A 6,264-nucleotide genomic window follows, 5' to 3' on the forward strand; every position below is an offset into this window, starting at 1 on the left:
TGTGATTCTGGCCCACAGATCTGTTCACACTTGCACCGACAAGCCTGCCTTCCTCCGTGCTCTTTGAAAGCGGGGTGCCTGTAATGCTGGAGGGGGACCCGGTACAAATGTCCTGTCCATCCGTACAATTCTATTATCCTTCGAGCTATCGCTGGAGCTACCGTAACCGGTCATCAGGCCTGGACAGCACCATTGGATCCACTCAGACCCTGCCAAAAAAGACTGCCAGGCCGGAGGACTCTGGGCACTACAGCTGTACAGTTCTTGAGCGCTTTATAGCGCACAGGTTTTCCACTAGGCTGACGGTGGTCGGTAGGTACATCACAGATTTCTCTACTCATGAATCCCAGCCAACTTTGCCTTGGAAAAGAGAGTCCACATTTGAGAAAAACACATAATTGAAGTGTGTGTGTGCATGTTTGCATCTGGGTTTTTTTGCTATGATGACATTTCCTCCTTTGTTGATGACCACTTCCTGTGACCACAGAGAAGTCCTTACCCCCATTGGTGGTCGCGGGCTCCCAGGGCTTCATGGTGATAGAGGGGAGTGGCCTCGTGACCTTGAAGTGCGTGACCTCCTCTGGCCCCTCCCCCGTGAGCTGGAGATGGTACAGGCTGGCCGGGGCGGGGCTTCCGCAGGTGGAGGTGGGGCAGGAGCAGGAGCTGAGTCTGGGGAGGACAGCGGACAGTGGGGAGTATCTGTGCCGAGCTGAAACCTCCACCCTGGGCCTCACACAAATAGACCACAGTGACTCTCACCAGGTGATCATCATCCCTTCCCCAGGTAAAAACATAAAGAGGAAGAGCAAGATGATAATGATGATTGTAGTGATGATGATGATGATGATGATGATGATGGATATTAAGGTGATGTGGATGATGATGATGATAAAAATGATTGTAATGATGATGATGATTGTGATGATGATGATGATGTTGATGATGATTGTAAGGATGATGTTGCTGATGAAGATGATGATGATGATGATTATGATGATGCTCTGCTCCTGGTGCTTATCTCTCTACAGTGCCACACCCAGTGGGCATAGCTGCCCTTGCCCTGGTCTTCCTCTGCTTACTGCTCCTGCTCCTGGTGGCTGTGTGGCTCTTCATCCACGGCTACGGCTCCCCTGCCAAAAGTGAGCTGCACACTGACACACTGACCCAACCCCCCAGTCCACACTGACCCAGACACCCCCACCCCCCAGTCCACACTTACCCAGACACCTACACCCCCCAGATATATTTATCTACAATGGGAATTAATGTCTCTTTTGGCTTTGTGTCTGTTTCTCTTCGTCTCGTCTTTCTTTGATCAGGACACCCTGGGCCTGGAATGGAATTGAAGTAAGTACAGAGAGAGAGAGAGAGAGAGAGAGAGAGAGAGAGAATGTGTGTAAACAGTGTTGTGGGGTGTTTGCTGCTGCAATTCCTCTTCTGACCATTAGGAGTCTGAAATTAGCTATTGTACCTTTACGCTAGGTACGATAGCTGGTAGCTGGTTGGCCAGTTACACCAGCTCCATACTCGACATGGTTTGACCAGCTCACCAGATGGGAGCTGGTATTTCAAGCTGGTCATAGCTGGATTTTACACCAGGAACCTCATATAAAGACGTAATAACATAACCATCTGTTTTGATAATAGCTGTGTACTACGCAGGATCTGGAAAGACCAGTTGTGGTGTGCTACAGTTACCAGACTAATACAATTAACTCCACAAAAGCCTGCGACATCAACAGCTGCTATGTTCTCTGTCGTGTATTTATACATTTACTGACAAGTACTACAAGTGTACAATATACTTAGTTCACATTCTTACCGTTTTATTTACGTAAATGCAGTAGTGACTACTGTGTTGTGAAACATTTTTACGGAGTTGTCACTGTTTTTCACAAAGTTAGGGCACCCCCGACCTTTAACCTCTGAGCTACGTTGGCGACAGTGTGAGTGGGGGGTTACCCGGGTTCACTCTTGTTTCCTAAATGCAGGGAGGACTCCAAAACAGTGGAGGACGAGGTCTACATGAACTGCGAGACGTCAGGGGAGGGCTACACTGACCTGAACCACGACGAGATATCAGAGGAAAACACCTACGACTCTCTGTCCTGACCATATCCCCAGAGGAAGCCCAGACACTCCTGCCTGCTGATCACCTCCTGTGATCACTCAAAACGCTCTTCATCTGCCAATCTGGCAACTGCCCATCTGGCAACTAAAACTAGCCAGGTTGCTAAAAAAAAATTATAATCCTTGCCATTGCCGGACTGAGGTTGTTTCTCTGTGGTTTCTAACTGAGTAGTGGCACAGGATACGCAGAAAGGCTGAGTCATTGTGTTGCTTCTCTTTTCTCCTTGCCCTGTTCAAAAGTGATTTGCACGTGTTTTTTCTTCGTCTTTTTGTTTGTTTTTAGTCTCCATAGTTATTCTGATGTTTCTACATAATGAGAATTTCCACAATTGTAGTCGTGATGTCGTACTGCTTCAAGGAAAAAAGCTTGACCAATGAGTTTAGCTTAGCTTTGTTTATCTTCGCTTAGTTTAGCTTGGCTTTGCTTAACTTAGCTTAGTTTAGCTTGGTTTTGTTTATCTTAGCTTAGTTTAGCTTGGCTTTGTTTATCTTAGCTTAGTTTAGCTTGGTTTTGTTTATCTTAGTTTAGTTTAGCGTGGCTTTGTTTATCTTAGCTTAGTTTAGCTTGGCTTTGTTTATCTTAGCTTAGTTTAGCTTGGTTTTGTTTATCTTAGCTTAGTTTAGCTTGGCTTTGTTTATCTTAGCTTAGTTTAGCTTGGCTTTGTTTATTTTAGCTTAGTTTAGCTTGGTTTTGTTTATCTTAGCTTAGTTTAGCGTGGCTTTGTTTATCTTAGCTTAGTTTAGCTTGGCTTTGTTTATCTTAGCTTAGTTTAGCTTGGTTTTGTTTATCTTAGCTTAGTTTAGCTTGGCTTTGTTTATCTTAGCTTAGTTTAGCTTGGCTTTGTTTATTTTAGCTTAGTTTAGCTTGGCTTTGTTTATCTTAGCTTAGTTTAGCTTAGCTCTGTTTAGCTAAGCTTACGCTGGGCTGCAGCTATATTTACTGACCATTTTGTACCACAACACATTTTATTTGAATATTCACAACATTCAATTCTGCTTGGATTAATAGATTAATTTTCTGAATATGAAGTGGTCATTTGTTTCATTGATATTATATAAATCAGGCTCCTTCCTTTTTTGCAATAATTATTATTTTGCACAACATGCATAATGTATGCAATATTTTTGTAATAAATACATATTAACATATCAAATTTACTTTGCATTCATACTTTTTAATCAGATTTTTTATCATATATTTTTAATGAATGTGCTATGCAGTTATTAATGCCTGATTGAGGGCTTATATCTTCACACCTGGTGGATGTTTCATTCTGGATGGTCATGAATGAGAGTTTGTTAGGGCATAAAAACAATGGAGCATCAACAGCTGTAGAATACAGCCAGGCAAACATAACATTTACAGAATGCTTACAGAAATCCATGCGTTTTATTCGCCAAAGTGCCTCTGGTGCATCGTTCTTAAAAAGAAGGGATAGATGGGTTCTCTCTCATTGAATTAATCATGAAACATTGTATTCAAAGCAATGTACAAAACGTGCACATCACGGTCATAGAACAAACAACGGAACACGCCAGATAAGGTGCAATTCATACATGATTGGTTGTTTGGCCGTGAGTATAAGACTAGTGCACAAGGCCCAGTCTGTTACTACCATACCGAGACATATGCAAGTTCAGGAACTACAGTACCGAGGCAAATACAATTTCAAAAGTCCTAGATTTAGGTATAAAATGCAAGGTGCTAAAGTTAGAGAACAAGTGACAATAGATTAGGGGACTGTGAAGGAGTCGATGTGCAACGTGAAGAGATGAGTCTTCAGACTGCGGTGGAAAATGGGCAGTGAGTGAGCAGCTCTTATGGGGATGGGGAGGTCATTCCACCACTGGGGAGCTAGACTGCAGAAGATCCACATCTCCCTCCATCATCATCATCATCAGCATATGAAATCGACCAACATGTATTTGCCACAGTGATGCTCGGCAGAGGTTTGCGAAGATTCACACACTCACAGCGGTGGGAACCACGAGGAGGAAGTAGTTCTGTCCCACTTCCTGTGGGTTTCATGAGGTCAGGGGAGAGACCACTGGCCACCCCCCGATCTCACACGTACTTCCTCTTCTCCACACTGTTGTTTTTCAAGGATGCAGCTCATCGCGATGTCAGGAACCACAGTGCCCATCATCCTCATCCCCAACTTCCTCTTGCCAGCTACGCAAGGTATTGATCAACTACTACTTTATCTACTTGGTACATTAATGCCGTTCTTTTGTTAATTTAATTATTTTTCCTATTTTTGGGTGGGGCCTCGCCTTTCATTGTGGGCTAACATTTTAGGTTTAAATGTTGATCTTAATTCTCCCCTGTATTTGTAGACCAGAAACTTTGACTCTGTGAAAAACAATCAGTGTATTCAAGTCAGTAAAAGTCTATGAACTGAAAACCTATATATATATATATATATATATATATATATATATATATATATAGAATTTATGGCACTTCTTACAGTATGTCAGATCATAGGTCTGAATAGACAAGCTAAATTTGGACATCCCTGGATAATATTGCAAATGGGAAATAAGGATCGTTTTACAATAGCTTAGAAACTGTGTTCCCGAGAAAGTGAAAAGCAAAGCTCATATTATGAAATAGGAACTTGTATCAGAATTATTTTATTACAGAATTATTAGTTTTATTTTCCAGCAACCCACCCTAAACCTGAACAGAATATTGAACAGAGTGTGAAAATGTTCTTAGACCCTTCTTTTTAGCAGCAGAAGCTAAGCGCCTGTTTTGTCGCTGCCTATCTCCTAGCTCACTCTAGACTGGGGCGTGATACTGCCAGGCCCCTACACGTTTCCCAGAATGCAGCAGTGTCTGGGCCTGCTCGGGCGCCACACGCCCGGGGTCTAGGAGGAGTGCCCCCGAAGGTGTGACCTCCCGTCTGTGGTCGATGGTGAGAGCGAAGCCATCGATCCGGGCCAATAGAAACGGAGTGCGTTCGCATTTCCCCCAGCGACAGCATGTCACTCATTTGAACACGAACCAGAATAAATGGATTGGACGGATGTATTTGGTCGGATGAGATAATATGAATCCCTGCATTATTTACTCCAGTTGACAGAATCCAGAAGCAGAATGTGGAGACATTGGGCCTCAAGCCAGAACTGCTCGTGGGAACAGATTTGTCTTAAAACAAGAGATCGCCAATTTCCGCCCATTTACATTTTGTTTCTTAGGTAGGAACAGTATTTGTGAGTGGTCCCTGCCTGTTGTACAAGTCATCTGAACAAGAGCCTTGCAGTGATTACAATACAAAAAATGTATTACTTACGTATTATGTATTACCGTGGTTTACTTCCTCTGAGGAATAATTAAACATCCATCATTGAAATTATATTTTAGCACAAATTTGTAAGTGTTTCCCTGCTTGAGTAAACCCGTCTCAACCACCCCTGATTTAGCAGACACATTTACATTTACATTTTAGTCATTTGCTTTTAATCCAAAGTGATTTACAAGTGCATAGGTTCTTCCACAAGTTAAAGCAACACATCCATAACTAGTAAAATACACATGAAGAACGTAATGTTCTAAACATACAGTCATCATAAGTGCAATTTCTTTTTTTGGGGGGGGTTAGACAAGAGGGATAGGGATAACATTTACATTTACATTTTAGTCATTTGGCAGACGCTTTTAATCCAAAGCGACTTACAAGTGCTTAGGTTCTACCATAAGTCAAAGCATCACATCCAGAAACTAGCAAAATACACATGAAATGCTGTTCTAAACATAGTTGTCATCATAAGTGGATTTTATTATTATTTATTTTATTTATTTTTTCGGGGGGGGGGGGGGGGGGGGGTTAGACAAGGATAGGGATATCAGAAAGGAGGGGCAGGGGAAATCAGGAGGGAGGACTAAGGTAGAATTTGAAAAGGTGGGTTTTGAGTCTGCGTCGAAATAGGGGGAGGGATTCTGCTGTTCTGACAGTGGTAGGCAAGTCATTCCACCACTGAGGAACCAGAACGGAAAACAGGCGTGAACGTGCAGCTCGACCGCCAGGTGCACGTAGAGAGGGAACCGTAAGGTGACCAGAGCTGGCAGACCGGAGTGGTCTAGCTGGGGAGTAGGGAGTGATCAGGGATTGTATGTAAAGTGGGGCA

This window comes from Conger conger, chromosome 1, assembly GCF_963514075.1.
Source record: "Conger conger chromosome 1, fConCon1.1, whole genome shotgun sequence".
NCBI classification, from domain to species: Eukaryota; Metazoa; Chordata; class Actinopteri; order Anguilliformes; family Congridae; genus Conger; species Conger conger.